Source organism: Talpa europaea (genome assembly GCF_964194135.1).
Source record: "Talpa europaea genome assembly, contig: HAP1_SCAFFOLD_45, whole genome shotgun sequence".
NCBI classification, from domain to species: domain Eukaryota; kingdom Metazoa; phylum Chordata; class Mammalia; order Eulipotyphla; family Talpidae; genus Talpa; species Talpa europaea.
The window spans coordinates 235227-255757 of NW_028168045.1; the positions used below are offsets into that span (position 1 = coordinate 235227).

The 20531-nt window shown below is 45.7% G+C and overlaps 1 protein-coding gene and 1 pseudogene across 2 annotated transcripts in view; both read right to left on the minus strand.

Annotated features, from left to right (window-relative positions):
- LOC311187915 (patr class I histocompatibility antigen, A-126 alpha chain-like) overlaps positions 1–11715 on the minus strand; it is a 68260-nt pseudogene extending 56545 nt beyond the window's left edge. The window contains exons 1-4 of the transcript in view: positions 11652–11715; positions 11061–11331; positions 10569–10844; positions 9812–10087 (exon numbers count right to left, since the gene is read on the minus strand). The product of the transcript in view is annotated as a patr class I histocompatibility antigen, A-126 alpha chain-like (transcript). The remainder of the gene's footprint in view (positions 1–9811; positions 10088–10568; positions 10845–11060; positions 11332–11651) is intronic.
- Positions 1–20531, minus strand: part of LOC311187916 (class I histocompatibility antigen, Gogo-OKO alpha chain-like) — a gene marked incomplete at its 5' end in the record, with an annotated part of 191660 nt that overhangs the window by 77519 nt on the left and 93610 nt on the right. The gene's annotated exons all lie outside the window — the stretch shown is intronic.

Below are 20531 nucleotides of genomic sequence, written 5' to 3' on the forward strand. Positions count from 1 at the left end.
TTTTTTTTAAGATTTATTTATTTATGCACACAAGAGCTGGGGCATAGGCCAGAGGTGCAGGGGTGTTTGAGGATTCACCAGAGACAGAGTGAGGAACAGAACAGGCAGACTGACTGAAATACACTGCTGAGGGGAGCAGCGGGCGAATCAGGAGAGGTCTGCTGTGCCATGTGGGTAGCTCCCTGGCTGGCCTAATGGAACTCATGCTGCAATGACTGGCAATAGCTTGATAGCGCTGTCTTTAACTCCTGTGCTACGAGGGAGGTCCCTCCCACAATTTTCTATTTCACATCATTATAACCACAACAAAAATAATAGAACTTTTACAGTGAAAAAAAAAACACTTACCTCCAAATCCTGGTGGCTAATGTGGTAACAACACTCTCTTTCTGCCTCCTCTTCTGTGTGGACCAGGACAGTCATCCTGAGCACAGCGGTGAGGAAGGGAGGGAGGGAGGTGGGGGAACCAGCCTGGGTTTAGCTGAGAGCCTCTCCCTGCTGCACATGGAGGGTGACCCTGGGGAGATGGGAGAGCCCCAGAAATGAAAAAATTTCACCAACTCTAACATTTTCCCTTCCTCCAGGAGCTGAGGTAGACCCTGCTCCATCTCTCCCTCCCTCCCTGGACTGTAGACAAAGGCTCAGCTCAGGAACTGGGGTGACCTGGGCTAATCCTGCCCCTGGGCCAGGCCAGCAGGACACACACTCCTCCCTCCCCCTCTGTGACTCCCTCCTGCTCTGGTCTAGAGAGAAAGTGGCTGCAGCCCATGGAGGCAGTGACCCCCTGGGAAAAAGAGGGGCTGCCAGGCTGGAGCTCCCTGACTCCAAAGCAGATGAGCCTGGAGTATTAGAGGAGGAGAAAGGGAGCTGTCAGGGGGAGCGGCCCCCACAGCCCAGCAGGGTCCCACCCAGGCTCCTTACATCTAAGATGAGAATAGTCCCAACCCCCTCCTGTCTCCAGATCCTCTGATGCCTCAAGTCCTGCTCCAAACCTGCTTCTCCATGGAACTGTACTTATTGGGGTGTTGCCTGACACTCTTCACTCTGTGGGATTTGAATTCATTTATGTGGAGCTTGATGTGCAATTGTCCTCCCATTGCCTTATGTTGTGTGCCCTGTCTCTCCTGTCTCTCTCTCTCTCTCTCTCTCTCTCACACACACACACACACACACACACACACACACACACACACACTCCCCTCTCCTTGGGAACCAGATCCTCACTCAGCACTGGGGTTACTCTGACCCTCTGTCTCTGGTTCCCCCTCAGAGCCGCCCTCTCTGCAGTGTCTCTACTCAGCGGGGTCTGAGCAGCCCCAGGAGTCCCTGCACCTCCTGCCTCTGCCCTTGTGGGAAACCAGCCCCTCACCCTGCATGACAGTGAGGAGGTGAAGGCGAAGTCCTCAGGTCAGAGATTGATGGAGAGGACAAGGTATTTTTTCCCCTTGGTTTAAAATAATTTATTACTATATTTTTGAGTATTACTATATTTCTTTATTATATTTTTTCTTTATTATTACTAAATATTACTATATTTCTTTATTACTATATTTTTGAAGTAAACATGCACTTACACACTGCACATGACTCAAAGTCAGGGACTCACCTCCTCAGATACAGGTTCCCTTACCCCTCACCTCCAATGCACCCAGAGTCCTCCCCTGTGTTCCTCTGGGCCTTCCTACTCCTTTTGTTCCCCAACCTCAACCCATCTGGGAGCCTCAGTTCTGCAGCCAGACTCCCAGGGCTTGGTTAGGTTTTATCTGTTCCTTTGCTGGGTTTCTGTGTATTACACACATGAATCATGTCATCTGGTGTTTGTGGATCTCTTGATTTATTTCACTTAGCATAATATTACACATTTCCATTCATGTTGTAAATTCAAGATTTCATCTTTTTTCAATATGCAAATTATTTCTCCCACCCCATAGGGTGTCTTTACATCTAATGACAGTTTCCTTCTCTGGACAGGAGCTTGCAGTTTGATGTGTCTCCACTGGTCTACCTTTGCTTCTGTTTCCTTGGAGCACAGATGATATGGAGGGCAGTGAGTCTACTGTGTAGGACACGATACGGCGTCCACGTCATTGTACATTTGTCTAAAACCCACAGCACGGACACTGCCAAGAGTGACCCCAACGTGCAGGCAAGGGCCGTGAGAGATGATGATGAGCAGGTTCATCATGTGACAGATGTGCCACTCCGGGCTTAGCATGTGATTAGGACATGATGAAGTTGAAGGGATTTTAGTAGGATTTAATTTTGAAAGTATTATTTCATACCCCCAGAAGAAAATTTTATATGAAGAATTTATGTAGCTAAATGAGTAACACCCCCTTCCCACCATAGCCCTCCGGTAAGCCAGGTCACCTGCTCAAAATCAGTTAGCAGTTTGTAATTTCTCTTTCCAGAAAAATATATCTATGCCTGTATCTAGTCACTAGTGTATACTACTGTATGAGTACAAGAGTGTAAGACACAGAGTGGGAGAAAAGATTTGCAAATCAAATCATATATCTGATAAAGGACTTGTATCTAGAATTTATAATATAAATGAAGCCCAACAACTCAACAATAAGAAAAGAAATGATCCAATGTAAAAAACGGACAAAAGACTTCAGCAATGAAGGTTACAAATGCCAAATAACTACGATGCTCAATATCACAGGTTATTAGGGAAAGACAAACTAAAAACAACAGTGATACCACTACATGCTTATTAGAAGGCAAAAGTCCCCCTAAAATGGGCAACAGCAAGTGCTGACTGCAGCAACAGGACCCCTTGTCACTGCTGGCAGGATAGGATGACCCAGTCACTGGTGAGCATCTGAACTTTCTTTTAAAACCAAACAGAGAACAACCATACAGTCCAGCATGCACTGTTCCTGCTGTTTACCCAACTAATCTGAAAACTTATATTTGCAAAACAAACAAACAAACAAAACAAAGCCAAAAAATTCTGCATGGAAGTCACTATGGGATCTGCCCATAGTGACTGCCTTCCAGAACCAACAATAACTAAAGCAAAGAAAAAGAAAAGTGGACATTCATACACCTGATGTGCTGATGGAGAACGGCCTCAAACGGAGGCCATTGTGCCTGAGCAGCTCTGCTCACAAGTGTCAACAGCAGAGGCAAGTTTGAGAAACTGTCAGCCAGAGGCACTAAGGAATTGTGGTTGGAACTTAATGTGGTGTCCTGGGTGGGATGTGGGAGCATGAAAAAAGCATTAGGAAAATTAATGATCCAAATACAGTGCCGAGTTTAGTGAAAAGTGCATCAATATTGCTTCCTTGGCTGCGCAAATGCACTGCTACTTTTGAAACTTTTCTGTAAATCTAACAGTATTTTTTAAAATGTTGTTTAGGGCCTCCCCTGGTGGCGCAGGCGGTTGAGCACAGGGCTGTGAAGCTGTCCGCAACCTCTGCAGTGCAGGTTCCATCCCAGAGAGGGTCCCACATGGCGTGGCAGACCTCTCCTGCCTTGCCCACTGCTCCCCTCAGCAGTGTATTTCATCAATCTGCCTGTTCTGTTCCCTGCTCTGTCTCTGGTGAATCCTCTCCCCTCCCCCCACGCATCTGGTCTGTACCCTGGCTCTTGTATAAATAAATGAATAAATCTTTAAAAAAATAAAATAAAATGTTTAAATTTAAAAAAAAAATTAATTTAAGATTTATCCATTCATGCACACAAGAGCTTGGGTACAGGCCAGAGATGCAGGGGGTTGGGGTGGGGGGTGAGAGGTTTCACCAGAGACAGAGCGGACCCGAACAGGAAGATTGACTGAAATACACTGCTGAAGGGAGCAGCAGGCGAGTCAGGAGAGGTCTGCTGCGCCATGTGGGTTGCTCCCTGGCTGTGGGGGATCGAACTTGTGCTGCAGAGGCTGTGGATTGCTTCATAGTGCTGTGCTTAACCCCTTGCACCACCAGGGAGGCCCTAAAATAACATTTTAAAAATAGTCCTCAACAAAGTTTATAAGTTGTAGAAGGAAAAATGATGGAACTTCCCAGTTTTCCCAGATACTGCTTTCAAGGGACTGGAGAGAGGAGTTCAGGGAGAAAAGCTGGAAACCTCACACCCAGGGCAGACTCCGGAGTCTCCTCTCCTCTGAGCCCTGCCTCTCTGACTCCTCACAGAGCATCTCACCCCAGGATGCCGCCCTCCAGGACCCCCAACTCCGCCCACCTCAGCCCCCGCCCCGACCCGGCGGCGCCACCAGAATCCGGAACAGCGCGGCAGCGCCCCCGTGTGGCCACAGGGCTGAGCACAGGAGACCAGAGCTGCCCTTTCTCCTGCTCAGCCAGGCCCTCCCCAGGCTCCCTGGGCTCCCAGCGGCAGGACAAGGTCCACTGTCAGGTTAGGGGTCCTCAAATTTACCACAAATGAGTAACTATGGGTATAGGTCTCTGGAAAGAACCAGGTGTGTAAGTCATAACAGTTGCTCCTCCAGTTCTGGGTCCCCAATTATAAAGGTTCCCTCAATCTCTTTGGATGGGAACTTGGACTCTAGAGTCCCTGTTACTTGTTTCTGCTTCCAGGGATGAAAGTGCCTCTTCTGGGCCTCCCCAGTGGCGCAGCGGTTGAGCGCTGGGTTGCGAAGCTGCCCGCAGCCTCTGTGGCGCAGGTTCGATCCTCGGCTGCTCCCCGGCCACCGGAGGAGGGTCCCACATGGCGCGCAGACCTCTCCTGCCGCCCGCTGCTCCCCTCAGCAGTGTGCTTCAGTTCTTCTGCCTGCTCTGCTCCCCACTCTGGCTCTGGTGAATTCTCTCACCCTCCTGCGCTTCTGACTGTACCCAGTGCTTGTATAAATAAACAAAACAAACAAATAAATAAATAAATAAATAAAATACATGCCTCTTTAAAAAAATAAATGAAAAGATCTTAACTTAAAAAAAAAAAAAAAGAAAGTGCCTCTTCTGAGTATCAACCCCAAATTCTCCATCTCTAGGGCGAGGCGAGGGACCAAGTAATAGACTCTCGTGGCTCTGTTCTAGACCTTCTGAGTCTTCATGAGTGTCCAGGTGACTCCTGTGCTAACTGAAGTGGGGGCTCCCTGGTCTCCATGTCTTCTCCCTGCTCTTTTCTCTTGCTTAGTCATCACTTTCAGGGTGACCCTTACATGCTAAAGACTATAAATATCATCTACATCACATCACCTCCCAGATCTTTTTCTTACCTCAGACATTTCACCTGTGCCCCAGACTTTTCTGTCCATTTGTCAACATCACCTTCATTTCTTATAGATCTGATTCAACTTTCCTAAGTTGAATGCCTAGGATGCCCACATACGGTTCTTCTGGGGTCTCCCCATGTCACTGAGGCTCCACCTCTCTGCCTGCACAGTCTGAAACACTGAGTGTCATACTTGACCCCTTTCTCACAACCCAGCAGTAGGAAACACTGTAAATAAAGTCCATATCTACATATGCACAGTTCTGTCACTGCCTATTATTTCCCTGCTCAACCCCAGCGAAGGCACCAACCTCTCTGTCCTGGGACCTGCACTGGTTTCCTCCATTTCTCTTTGCACCTCTCACCCTTCCATGCTGCACAGCAGCCAGACTGAGGCTACCAGAGAAAAGTCCCACAAGTGTGTATCTGTTCAGAAAGTCTTGTCACCTCACCTCTTACTCAGGGAGTCAAACCCTCCCAACATCCTCAGGCTGGAATGATCTGGGTGCACACAGGCCCATCTCAGTTGACTTCTGCTGTAGCCCTTGGCCTCCTTGCTCATGTCCGTCACACAGACACATTCCTGCTCGGGCATCTGCCCTGGAGGTTGTCCTGCCTGGACTGAACTTCCCTGCACATCACATCCTTGTGGGCAATGTGTCCATCAGACTTTTTCTCAAAGGTCACTTCAGTGAGACCCACACTGACCTTGCTGGGAAGAAGAACCATCCTGTCGCCTTCCCACACCCCTTAGCCTCTTCTAACCAGACACACAGGGTTTACTCTCGGGTCTACTGTCACACAGTCCCCAGTCTCCCCTCCCCACTAGTACACACTCTCCACAGGCTGTAAGTTGTACATATTTTGAGTTCATTAAGGTTTCCTAGTTGCATAAACAGGTATTTCTTTTGAAAAGAAGATTCTAGGTGCTTTTTTTTTTTTAAATTGATTTATTTGTGGGTAGAACAACTATTGTGTAGGTCAGAAGTGGGTGGGTGGGGTTGGTGAGAGACAGAGTTGGGAGCAGAATAGGAGGATTTACTGAAATACACTGCAAAGGGGAGCAGCAGGAGAAACAGGAGAGGTCTGCTGTGCCATATGTGGGTTAGCTACCCAGCTAGGGATTAAACTCAGGGTATGGAGGTGATAGAGACTTAACTCCTGGGCCACCATGGAGGCCCGGGTTCTTAGGCTTATGGGCCCTATTTTTCAGCCAACTATGAAGGTAACTGACTCCATCAACCCACCATGGGTCTTTTTTAAAAAAAAAAAAAAACTACTTATTTAAGAGGTTTTAAGTTCATAGAAAAATTAAGACAACAGTCCAGAGTTTTCCCATAATCTCCATTTCCCACCACATTATCAACACTCCCATCATTTTTTATGTTGAGTCAGTATAGAATGATATAGCCACCCAAGTCCATAATCTACATTACAGTTCACTTTTGGTGTTGTATATCTTATGGATTTAGGCACATATGTAAAGACATATATCCATCATTATGGAATCACATAGAATATTTTCACTGTGCTAAAACTTTTCTGTGTTCAACATAGTGACTTCCCAGTGCCTCACAAAGACAGATCTTTTTATCATTTGCATAGTGTTTTTCCAAGATGGTGTAGAGTTGGAGTCCTATAGTACATATCTTTTCTAGATTGGCTTCTTTCACATAGTAATATGCATTGGAAATTCCTCCATGTCTTTTCATGCCTGGAGAGCTCATTTCTCTTTAGTTCTGGATAATCTATTGTCTATGCATGCCACCTTTTATTTATCAGCTCACCCACTGAGGGGCATCTTGGTTGCTTCTAAGTTTGGGAGTTATGCATAAAGCTGCTGCAAACATCTGTGTACAAGTTTTTATGGTGGACATAAAATTTCAACTTCTTTGGATAAACTTTTATTGATTGCTGGATCATATGGTAAGGACATGTTTAATTTCGTAAGAAACTACCAAACTGTACCCTTTTGAATTCCCCCCAGTAGTCTATGAGTATTACTCCTGCTTCATGTTCTTGCCAGCATTTGGTGTTGTTAGTGTTCTGGATTTTGGACATTTTAATAGGTGTGTAGAATTGTTTGAATTTGCATCTTGCTGATGACAGATGAGGTGGAGCATTTCCTTATATGTTAGTTGCCATCTGTGTTTCCTTTTTTGTGAAGTGTCTCTTAAGGTCTTTTGTTCATTTTTTTTAATAATAAATTTTATTTTTATATTCCCCATACAATTGCAAACCCCTTATTTTGACCCCAATCCCTCCCCTCCCGCCCCCTACCCCCCATAGAGTGTCTCTGGTTCATAGTTTTTCGTTGATTTTGATTTTCACTTTCTTATAGTTATTCATTTTCCTGGTCCCTTAGTTAAGTTTTCTAGATTCCTGCTATGAGTGAGACCATCCGGTATTTTTCTTTTTCTTTCTGGCTTATTTCGCTGAGCATGATCCCTTCCAGCGCCATCCATGTTGCTGCAAATTGCATGTGTTTATCTTTTTTGAATGCTGAGTAATATTCCACCACCATGGGTCTTAATTAAGGGCAGGGTTACAGAGAGAAGTTGTGGAGAAAAATAGAAACCTATCAGGAACTTATTTAAATCTTTCAGGAAAATGTCAAATCCTCCTCTCTAGTAATAGCAGGATTTTGTTGGAAAGGGTGGAGATAATAATCCATAAAACAGTCCTAAAATGAGCCCAAAAGTTAGCTGAGTCTGGAAATTCATTTCTCATCAGATTCCTGTACAGGGGACACCCTGGGCCTTGGGGGGACAATAACAGGTGCTCCTGCTGCTGTCAGAGACAAGGACCAAGGGAACGTGAGGCCTGATCTCTAAACATCAAGGAGAACAGGCAAAAAGAAAAAAAAAAAAAAACCCAAAGCAGCAAATAGGAATCTATAGAAAGGCTAGACCCCGAGCTGAGCCTGGGCTGACCCAGCCACGTAAGCACTCCCTGCCCAGACATGACAGCACCGGGCCATGTGGGGTCTGAGTCCCTGTGTCACAAGCCCTGCTGGGACAGGTGCTCCTGAAGGACAAGGACAAAGGAGCACAGAGAAGACCCCTGAGGAGTGACCACGTCAAAGCCTACGATGCACTGAGCACCAACTGGACACAGGCCTCGACCCCTCAGTCCCTCACAGCTTCTCCCGCCCCCACCTGCACAGACTCAGCACAGCAAACACGTCATTCTGCAAGGTTTCCCATTTATTTCATCTCAAATTTTAGGAATCATTTTTAGTAGCCCATCAAACCCATTGGCCAATCTTACGAACAGTAATTTTAGAACTCAATTATCATTTCAAGAGGGAAGTAGTTACTGTTCTTGAGAAAAACACAAAGACTGGGTAGACACAGGCTAAGCTGCCTCTGCTGGAACAGGAAAGTCATCAAGGAGAGACACAGGTCACTGTGGGGAGGGGCCTGGTGGGCAGGGCTGGTCCAGTCTCCCCACCTCCTCACATTATATCATAAGAACAGAGACACATTCCAATGCCTTTTGCAGCAAAGGAAACCAGCAGATCTTGATGTTACAAAGTGGGAATGAGAAGAAATCCTGCATCACTCAGTCCATACAAGGCAGCTGGCTCACAGTGGCTCACACTGTGAAGGAAAAGGATCATAAAAAATGCAAAGAAATACTTAAGTGTCCACATTCTCAATAGCCCACCACATCCTCAGAATGTCCCCCTCACAGCTTCCCCACATCCAGGTCCCATCCTCTCTGCCCCAAACCCTTCCACCACAGGCCTCCAGGGTCTCACCTTTAGCAGCTGTGAGGCACATCAGAGCCATGGGAACTATCGCTCTCTGGGGGAGAACAAAACAGAATCTGGTCAGAGCCATGAGAGATGAGACCACAGGAGGGACTGATGAGGGTGACTCTCCCAGGGGCTCCATCTACACTATCCCCAGGGCCTCATGGACCAACCCCTGATTCACACTTACCTGCAGCCTGGGAATAGCTTCCTCCTTTTTTTCCTGTGGGAAGAAACATCATGTGAGACCAGGGAAGAGTCAGGCCATGAAGTCCTAAGTGAATCCCCAAGTCTGGACAAGGGTTGTTTCCAGAACTGTGACTGGACACTTACGGCAAGATCAGGAAATATGAAGAAAGGAGATGAGGGGGGACTGGACCAACTGCCTCCTGGGTCTGCCCTCAACAGGGACCTCCCCTTCTGCCATTTGCTGGAATCAGGGCCCCATCACCAGAATTATCAAGGTGAACAATTTGATTCATTTTCAAAAATGTTTAAAAAAATAGGATTAGCAATCTGATCCAGACTGGGCAACACGTGTGTGGATGGTACTTCCCATTATCAGGTAGGGCAAATTCTATCTGGGGCCTGAAAGCTCCCAGTGGACAAGATCCCCCACTCCCTTCCCTACCTGAGAGCTTTCTCTTCCACATCACAGCTGCAGTCACAGCACAGTGAGCACAGTGAGCACAGCTCCAAGGACCAGGCCAACACTGATGCCCGTGGTGGGGATGGAGGACTGAGGAGGGGGCACTGGAAGGGAAGGGAAGGGAAGGGAAGGTCAGACCCTGATCCCCAGGCCCCTGCCTGATGCTCTGAAGGTCTCCAGAAGGGCTCCTGATGCCCCTGAGAAGCTCTGTGCTCACGTTCCCTCCTTACCCCAAGTCAGGACTCGGGGCTGATGCAGCCCCTCATGCTGCACATGGCACGTGTATCTCTGCTCCTCTCCAGAAGGCACCACAACAGCCGCCCACTTCTGGAAGGTTCCATCCCCCCCAGGCCTGGTCTCCACCAGCTCCATGTCCTGGGTCAGGTCCTCCCCATCTCGCTGCCAGGTCAGGGTGATCTCCTCAGGGTAGAAGCCCAGGGCCCAGCACCTCAGGGTGACATCACGGTCGGAGGTGGGTTGGTGGGTTACATGTGTCTGTGGGGGATCTGAGGAGAAAAGTGAGAACTTTCATACTCTGGGTTTTTCTTTCATGGACCCTGAAAAAGTCCCCTGGGACCATCCTCAGAATGGACAGGGCAGTGGGTTTGGAAAGAGGAAGCACAAAATCTAGAAATCAGCCTGGTCTGGGGAGTCTGGGATAATCCTGGGGACTCAGAAAATAGCAGTCAGAGGAGAAAAATGTCCTCCGACCAATAACAAGATCCTGAGAGAGAAAATGATGGTTCCCAAGAGGGCTGCCTGGGCAAAAGGATCCGGTGAAGGATGATTCCAGGGCTGGTCTCCCCTCAGGCTCAGGAGAGACTGGATTCCTTAACTGTTCTGAGGAAAAGTGGGGTCCTCTGGGGAGTCAGGAAACCCGGGCGCTCCTCCCCCCTGACCAGAGAGGGGGCGCTGCTGTGACCGTGACTCCACCCTCCCCGCGGTGCCGGCCTGAGGGGGGTTGGGAGACCTCGGGGCCCCTCTTACCTGAGCGCTGCAGCGTCTCCTTCCCGTGCTGCAGGTACCTGCGCAGCCCCTCCACGCACAGGCCCTCCAGGTAGTTCCTGACGCGCTCCGCCGCTCCCTGAGCCTCCCACTAGCGCCGGGTGATCTGCGCGGCCGTGTCCGCCGCGGTCCAGGAGCGCAGGTCCCCGTTCAGGGCCAGGTAATCGGCGCCGTCGTAGGCGACCTGACTGTACCCGCGGAGGAGGCGCCCGTCGGGCCCCACGTCGCAGCCAGACATCACCTGGAGGGTGTGAGAGTCTGTCCCCGCCCCGTCACCCCGCGTCACCCCGCGGTAACCCCCCCCCCCCGCGCCCGCCGGGAATAAACCGAAACTGACGCGGGAACCCCGCGGGGCTCGTCCCGGGTCGAGGGTCCGGCGGGTCCCCCTGCCTTGGGGGACGCTCGGGCCGGGGTCTGGGGTCCCCGCCCGCCCGCGGGGGTGGGGTCGTGAGCGCCCCGGGCCGCCCCGCTCACCGGCCGCGCTCTGGTTGTAGTAGCCGCGCAGGTTGTTCAGGCTGCGTCGGTACAGCTGTGCGTTGGTCTTCGCTCTCCGCGTCTCCCCCTCCCAGTACTCCGGCCCCTCCCGCCCCCCCCCAGGGCGCCCGCGGCTCCATCCTCGGCCCCGTCGCGTCGCTGTCGAACCGCACGAACTGCGTGTCGTCCACGGAGCCCACGGCGATGAAGCGGGGCTCCCCGGGGCCGGGCCGGGACATCGCGGTGTGGAAATACCTCAGGGAGTGGGAGCCTGGGGGCGGGAGGGAGACCCGGGCTGAGCCTCCGCCCCGCGGGTCCCGGGGAGACGGGGCGGGAGGGGAGGGGAGGGGGCGAGGGGGCTGCCGAGATTGAACTATGGCGGCCGACGTGAAGGGTCGATACTCAGAGGGGCAAGAGCAGGCGGAGAGGGGGGCGGGGGCGCTGGGAGGGGCAGAGCGGGGTCAGGACAGGTTGGGGTCGAGGGGGACGACAGGGCCAGAAGCGGGGGAGACTTGCTTTTTCCGGGGTCGTAAGCACCCCGCCGGGGTTCCTCCCTCTTCCGGGGCCTTTTCCCTCCCAGTCCGCACTCACCCGCCCAGGTCTCTGTCAGGGCCAGGGCCCCCGAGAGCAGCAGCAGGAGGGTTGGGGGCCTCATGACCTGAGCCCTTTGGGCAAGAATCTGAGTTGGTGTTGGTCGGTGGATACTTTATAACTGGGCCCGGAGCTGCTGATTGGCTGCTCTGGACACCTCCAGGCAATGGGGAGTGAGAACTGGAGTGAGTCACCAGTATCCAGGAAGGAGGGCCCGACACAGGTTGTGAGAAGAAGAGAAACTGGGGAGATGGGGAATCCCCAACAGTCACATTCCAGCCCCAGACAGCGCCTGGGGACAGAGAATTTGAGAGCCACCCCCTGAGACCTGGGACTTTGCTGTCCCCTCCTCTCCTGCACCACGGCCTTTGTCCCACCGTGTCTCCTGAGTCCAGGCCCAGGGACTGGGCATTTCTTCTGTCAGTATCTCGGCACAGTTTTACAAATTAGTGTGGACCCCAGTATAATTTTAGGAGGTTGTAGCTCTCAGTATTTACTAAACGAGGAATAAAACCAATTTAAAGTTGTCTTTATTTAATTTAAAGTAATATTAATACCCATTGGCTGTTCGCAAAGTTTCTTAATGAAATATAGATATTTATGAAAATAATCACAGCAATGAGTGGATCTTTTACAGATTATATTTTTGCAATTGTCTTTCTTATCTGTCTCATTAGAAGAATGTTGGATTGTCGTATTTTCTCCTGCAAAGTTTACCCTGCTATTTTGGCTGGTCAATGAAAAATACAGCCTCACTGAAATATGTGACAAAAGCATTTTAATTACCTTTCAGATAATTGTGAATATTCAACTTTGTTACACATCGACAATAAATTGAAACTGTAGATTCACTTGTAAAAGTGGTGGTTTTTCAAATGTTATTTCAAAAGTGAAACAATATTGAATATTTTCTGTTACTTTAATTCCACAGACCTCCCTCTCTCTTTTTTAAAAGATTAATTTATTTATAAAAGAACTGGGGTGCAGGCCAGATGTGTGGGAGGGTGAGAGGATTCACCAGAGACAGAGCCAGGAACAGAACAGGCAGACTGATGAAACACAAGGCTGAGGAGAGCAGTGGGCAAGACAGGAGAGGTTTGTGTGCCAAGTGGGTACCTCCCCTGCCGGCTGGGATAGAACCTGCACTGCAGAGGCTGCAGACAGCTTCACAGCACTGTGCTCAACTACCTGAGCCACCAGGGAAGCCCACCATAGGCCTCTCTTTATTATTCTTGAACTATTATCTTGAACTACTACATGATTTTAAAAAATGATGCATTGTTTTACTAGGTTATATAATCTTTGTTAATTATTCTGGAATCAAAAGTTGAAAGTCATGCTTTTTTTTATGTTCCAAATTTCCCCAAAAAAATGAGTGGCTACTGGAAATTGTCAAGTCTATAGTGATGGAACACAACTTTCCAATACCTAGTTTTCACTTGGAGCTTGTACTATATGAATACAATTAATTACTATCAGTTGCCAGCTGTCAGTTGATTTTCTAAAAGGGACATTCATTGTCTAGAAAGTGTGCACAGGTTGACCAAATCTAAATACTGATAGTGTTTGTCATTCATCCCTTCAAGTAAAGATGGTAGTGCCCCTGTCCCCCTCCTCAAAAAAAAAAAAAAAAAAAAGGTCTAATTCACCTCATACAAATTGGTTTCCTTGGGACATAGTACTTTGGATTGTGGCAGAAGTGACTTATATGTACTTTGCATTATCAGAAATCAGATTTACTTTGTCTCCAGATTCTGCTGGGGACCAGCCTCTGGCAAAATGTCGTGTCAGAGGTTCCTGAAAGGATGAGACAGCATCTGCGAAAAGTTAAGGGCTGAGGGGAAGGAGATGAGGTAGTGAGGAGACACTGACACTAGATGAGGTGCAAGTATCTTCTGCTGAGAGACGCAGCAGGTCTTTATTTATTCATTTTTAGCAAGCAGGAAAAAAATACATCATCACGTGTAAAGCAGAAACAATTAGTGTATTCTATTCCCATGGAGTACTGGCTCCTATGGATCTCAGCTAGACGGTAGCCATCAAGGTTAATAGATAAAAAAACAAACCTAACACTAAAACTTATTATTTCAGCTAGACAATTACCTAAGACAGTTGATAGCCGCCAGTACATCCCTATCAGCTAAAGTCTAAGCATCAAAAGACTCTTCTATGCATATGGCCTTCAGCTGGAGACCAGCTGCTTCTCAGCTCTCAGAACTTATTCTACCTAGAAACTTCTTAACACAGTTAACTTCATTTAAAAACTTTCCTAAGAAACTTCTAAATGAAAAGAAACTTCTAAAAAAGCAAAAGAAGGACTTACTATAATAGTTGTGCTGGATTGCTTGTCAGATATGTACAATAAATTGTCTCCCATTGTCAAGTGGGCCAAATTGTGTAGTAACTAATTTCTAAACAGTAATTTTCCGTGCCGTTTACTTGCAGTATGCTGATGCATATAATTTATTGCCTAATGTACTTTCTGATAAATTTTTCTCTCTTTATGACCAAGAACAAAAAACGAAGGGATGTTAAATATTCAGCCCCATGGTGTGAGGCACAAGGAATCTTCAGCCCCACGGTGTGAGGCCCTTTACCTTTGGCCCCACGGTGTGAGGCCCTTTAGCTTAGCTGCTTGCCAGTGTCTTATCTGGCTGGAGCAATAAGGACCACTGCAGCAAGACTCTTTCTCTCAGGCCTGAGGAGATGCTCCCTGCTTTCCTGAGCCTCCCCATCCAGGACCTGATAGCTCTTCACACTGGACAGGGTGGTCTCTGTCCACATCCCTGCTCCCTCCCTCCTGCTATCTCCTGGGCAGCCCTTCTCCTCTTGGCTCAGGTGCTGGACCTACCTGTGGGAGGTTGACAATAATGGTCATCACCAAAGTTGTGACCTTATTTCATTCAACACTTTGCTATTTCTTATTGTTAACAACAGCTGACAGTGCTTTCACTCTCCTGTTCTGAAAATGCTTTCCTTCTCTGGCTCCTGAGAGGTATCAGTTTTCTTTAAAGGGTGGTACATTTTGAGGAAGAACTAAAATCATAAAATGACCTGACAAAAAAAGATGCACACATCACACATTGAGCTAATCATAACTATAATGTTATTATGATGGGAGGACGCGTCAATAGTCAATCAGTTAAAAAGAAAAACAGCTTGTCCTGGAGATTCAAAAAGTGAGGCCCATAGAAGATGGGGACATCTGTCTCCCTAAAATGTCTTGTGGAAGTGTGGGCTTTAAAATTATGTACATATGTCTATTTGTAAAAAATTAAAAGACAGTCTAGTAGGTGAGATAATGGACTCACTGAGGATCTGACTGAGTGCCATGAACACGGGGCAGTGGTGGAGGAAGACATGGGGTCAGGTGGTGGATTTTATGGGGGGGAGTTTGAACTGGTTTAATTGTATTTTTTGAATGGGAGCTATTGAGGCATATGTGTGTGGCAGAAAGCATGACCCACAGGAGAGAGGGATATGATGACCCAGGGGACAGAGGGGCCTGATCCTGCACCCAAGCTGAGGGATGATCTAGACAGGAGGGGACCGTCTACTATCACTGGGGTGAGGGCAGAGTATCCAGGTGCAGAGGATCCATGGTGCTTCATATTTTAAGAATGAAAAAGAAACAAATTGATCATACAAGAGTAGAGGGAGGGGAGGCGCTGAGGGGCTGAGTAGGGGGAGGAAGTGAGAAGTAGCCCTCTTGGGAGGGGTGAGAGTGAGCTGACCTGGGTAATGGCATCTGCAGGTGACAGGGCTGAGGCCACTGGGCTCTGTGCTCATAGAGAAAGAAAGAGAGAGAGAGAGAGAGAGAGAGAGAGAGAGAGAGAGAGAGAGAGAGAGAGACTGACTCAGGTAGCAGCAGCAGGATCTACAATAGACAAGGAAAGAATGAAACATAGTCTCTCCAAGTGTAAGGACAACAGTTATTTTTACTGTACCATTTGTAATATTTTATATATATATAAGGATTTATTTTTATTTATGTATATAAGAACTGGGGTGCAGGTCAGAGGTGGTAAGGGTGAGAGGATTCACCAGAGACAGTGGAGAACAGAAGGCAGATCTACTGAAATACACTGCTGAGGGGAGCAGCAGGTGAGACAGGAGAGGTCTGCTGCGGCATGTGGGTAGCTCCCTGGTTGGGGATCTAACTCAGGCCGCAGTGGTGATAACCCTGTGATAACCTCTATACCATCAGGGAGGCCCCACATTTTAATTTTTTTGCAATGAATGTATATTATAGCACATAAATTCTACATTATACATATAAATCTAATCAGAATAAAACATCTCTTCCTAATTTTAAAAAGGAAGGTGGGTGTCGGTTGTCCCACTCAGCGCAGAGCTGAAGGGCTGGGCTCTGAGTCTGCTCTAGGCGGGGCCATCCCAGCCCTCCCTCCCTCCTCAGGGCACTGTTCTCTGTGGGGCCCATACAGGGTCTCCCCCTTGTCTTCTGGGTGTGGCAATTATCACTATATTGTGAGTTCTGATACTTTTAAGAAAGTGGCATTTTTAGCTGTTTTCAGTGGGAAGGGATGTCTGTCCATTCAGCCCAAATTTGTCAGGTGGAAATTCTAAGGCAAAACAGTTCAGTGACAAGATGGTGGGTCCTAGAGTAGAGGGTCAGAGTCTGAGAACACGCGACTGAGGGGATCTGTGGAGTCATAGTGTCAGGGATTGTCATCTAATTTATTTTTGATAATAAATGATTTTGATAATAACTAATATTTGTTATTTGTGACACATAGAAGGTTCATAAATATTCAAGAACATACACAAATACATAAGTCACATCATCCTGTCATCAACCAAGTCCCCTCTATTCTGAACCCCTGCAGTCAGCAACTCCTCACTTCTCTTCCCAGAAAAGTCTGTGCATTGATGTGAGCGTTAGGTCTGTAAAAGAGCTTGCACCACAGACTGGGAGAAAGTATTTGCAAAACAAGGCTCTGATGTAATACATGTTTTAGAATGTGCATGGAACCCTTAAAATTCAACAAGGAACAAAAAACATTTAAATTGAACCAAATTCTGAACTGTTTCCAAGGAAGCTATATTGATGGCAAGCAGACAAATGAACAGATACTCACCATCATATATAAATGATTTGCAATATATACATGCATATATATGCATATATAAATGCAAATGCAAATTAAAGCAACAAGGACATGCAATACACACATTTAATTTGGCCTAAATCCAAATACTAGTACTGTAGCCCCCCTTTACCCATGTGGGATGTATTCCAATACCTCCAGTGGATGCCTGAACCACCTATAGTATGGAGCCCTGTATGCAGATTTCCCTGCACATACATGCCGATGATAGGTTTACTTTATGAATTAGGCACGGTGTGATTAATAACAATTCATTTTAGTTAGTGTTTTTTTTTTGTTGTTGTACAGAAACTTATAGTTTGATGTTGTCCAAGATGTTTCTCTTCTTTGTTTTCCTTGATTCTGGACATGAGTCCTCAAAGATGTTTCTGAAGTTTATGTTACAGAGTGTTTTGCCTATGTTTTCTTCTATACAGTTCATCGTTTCAGGTCTTACATTCAGGTCTCATCCATTTTGAGTTGATTTTTTTGTGTGTGGTGTGAGGTAGTAGACTAGTTTCATTCCCTGCACATGGCAGTCCAGTTTTCCCAGCACCATTTATTGAAGAGACTTTCCTTATTCCAGTGTGTATTCTTTGTCCCTTTGTCATAAATTAGTTGACCATATATATGTGGTTTTATTTCTGCGCTTTCATTTCGATTCCATTGGTCTGTGTATCTGTTTTTGTTTCGATACTACATTTTATTATAACGCTTTGTGGTATATATTTTGGAATCTGGGAGTGTAATGCCTCTATTCTCCCCACTGCGAGTCAGAAGAGCTTTCGCTGTTTGGAGTTTTTGTGGTTCTATATGAATTTCATCAATATTTGTTCCATTTCTTTGAAGAATGTTGTTGAGTGTTGCGAGCCAGCTGCAGCAGTCTGGGTGTCAGGGGTTCCTGAAGGATGGGAAGGCGTCGGCGCAATCGTAGAGAAATGGTAAGGGATGGGGAAGGGGAATGAGGAGACACAGACACTTGATCAGGGTGCTGACATCATCCTGCTGAGGGTCTCAGCAGCCCTTTATTTATACTAAGCAAATCGTGAGTACACAAGCATAAGGTAGGAAGGTAATAATCATCACATGTTCTTTTTCAGGAGCCGCCAAGGGTCTGTTTGCCTTCCGGCAGAGGTGTAACATTTATTATTTTTTGTCTTAGAGAAGGCATGGTTGCTAAACAAATGTTTTCAAAATAGTTATTTACTTTAAACAATTTAACAGTTATTTTATTACTAGCAAAAAGCCTATGTGTCTACAACTAACATTTTTAAGTTTGCCATGGTGAACGATTAACTATGGGCTAGAGGAAAACAAAGGGCAGGAGATTACCTGGGGGAAGGGAGACAAAGAGATGATTTCTAACTAACCTATAAAGTTTAGACTAACATATAACTAATTGATTAAAGTAAAAAACAGAAAGCTTTTATATAGAAATAATCATCTATAGTATATTGTTTTGATATTGATTTGATATTAAGGAACCAAGGGCCTGGAGGGCGTTAATGCCAGGCAAGCCGCACTGACTCTTGCCTAGCCCCCAGCTCTCAATTAGGGGAGGAAGTCTCCTAATCTAAAAAAAGACACCCAGACTGCTGCGGCTGGCTCGCAACAGTTGAGATTTTTATTGGAATTGCATTGAACCTGTAAATTGCTTTTGGTAGAGTGGCCACTTTGATGTCTTCTCCTATTTCTTTAAAAGCATTTTGTAGTTTTCCTTGTAAAGGTCTTCACCTCCTTTGTTAGGTTTATTCCCAGGTATTTAATTTTGGGGGGTACAGTTGTAGATGAGATGATTTTCTTAATTTTGTCCTCTTAGATTGATTGATTGCATATAGGAAAGCTACTGATTTTTTGGTGCTGATTTTGTAACCTGCTACCTTACTAAACTGGTTTATTGTTTTCATTAGTTTTTCTGTGGAATTTTTAGAATTCTCTCCATATATTGTCATATCATCTGCATATTGTGATAGTTTCATTTCCTCTTTCACTATTTGGTCTCCTTTTATGTCTTTCTCTTGCTTAATTGCTCTAGCTAGGACTTCTGGTTTTACATTGAAAAGCAGTGGTGAGATTGGACATCCTTGTATTGTTCCAGATCTTAATAGGAAGACTTTCAATTTTTCACCATTGAGAATGATGTTAGCTGTGGGTTTGTCATATATGGCTTTTATTATGTTAAGACCTGTCCCTTTTAAGCTGAGTTTTTTTTAATTTAAATATTTTATTTTATATAATTCTTACATCTTTTTTCATCTTTGCACAATGTATGCATTTTCATTTTTGTTATATTCCCCATACAATTGCACCTCCCCCCTTATTTTGACTCTAGTCCTTCCTTTCCCCCCCACTCCCCCACGTAGTGTCTCTGGTTTATAGTTGCTTGTTGATTTTGATTTTTACTTTGTATTGATTAGTCTTTTTCCTGGTCTCTTATTTAGGTTTTCTAAACTCCTGCTATGAGTGAGACCATCTGGTGTTTTTCTTTTTCTTTCTGGCTTATTTCGCTGAGCATGATCCCTTCCAGCGCCATCCATGTTGCTGCAAACTGCATGTGTTTATCTTTTTTGATTGCTGAGTAATATTCCATGGTGTATATGTACCACATCTTCTTGATCCAGTCATCTATTTTTGGGCATCTGGGCTGTTTCCAAAGCTTAGCTATTGTAAATAGTGCTGCTATAAACATAGGGGTGCAGGTGCTCTTTGGAATTGATGTTTCTGTGTCCTTTGGGTAAATACCTAGGAGTGCAATTGCTGGATCATATGGAAGCTCTATGTTTAGTAGGTCCAGAAATCTCCACATAGTTAAGCTGAGTTTTTTGAGGGCCTTCATTATAAATGGATGTTGGACTTTATCAAACGCTTTCTCCACATTCATTGATATGATCATATGTTTGTTTTTTGTTTGTTTTTTTTTTTTTTGGTTGATGTGGTGAAGTACATTAATTGATTTTTGTATGTTGGGTCATCCTTGTGTCCCTGGGATACATCCCACTTAATTGTGATGTACAATCCTTTTGATGCATTTTTTTCCCTTTTGTTGCACTTTTGGATTCAATTTGCTAAGATTTTATTGAGGATTTTGTATTTGTGTTCATTAGGGAGATTGGTCTGTAGTTTTCTATTTTTGTGTTGTCTTTGTTTGGTTTTGGCATTAGTGTAATGTCGGCCTTGTAAAATGAATTTGGTAGTTTTCTTCTTTCCTGATTTTTTGTAGGATAAACATTAATTCATCTTTGAATGTTTGGTAGAATTTGTTTGTGAAACCATCTGATCCTGGGCTTTTGTGTTTTGGGAGGGTTTTCATTACTGTTTCAATTTCACTGCTTGTCATTTTTTTTTTTTTTTTTAGGTTTTCATAGTCTTTGATCAGCTTTGGATGATTATATAGTTCTAAAAATTTGTCTATCTCATCTACATTGCTGAACTTGCTTGCATATAAATGTTTTCATAGTAACCTCTATCTTCTGGATTTCTACTGTGTTTGTTGTAATTTCTCCTTTCCTTTATAATCCTACTTATTTGGGTTTTCTTTTTTTTCTTTTGTGCCTTGCTAGGGGTTTGTCTGTTTTAATAATTATTATTGAAGAACCAGCTTTTGGTTTTATTGACCTTTTGGATTGTCTTTTTAATTTTTATTGCATTTATTTCTGCTTGAATTTTTATTATTTCATTTTTTCCCTGGCTTTTGTATATATATTTTTTCCTTTCTTTAGTTCCTCAAGATGGAAGATTAGGTTGTTTCTTTGGGTTATTTCTTACTTCTCGA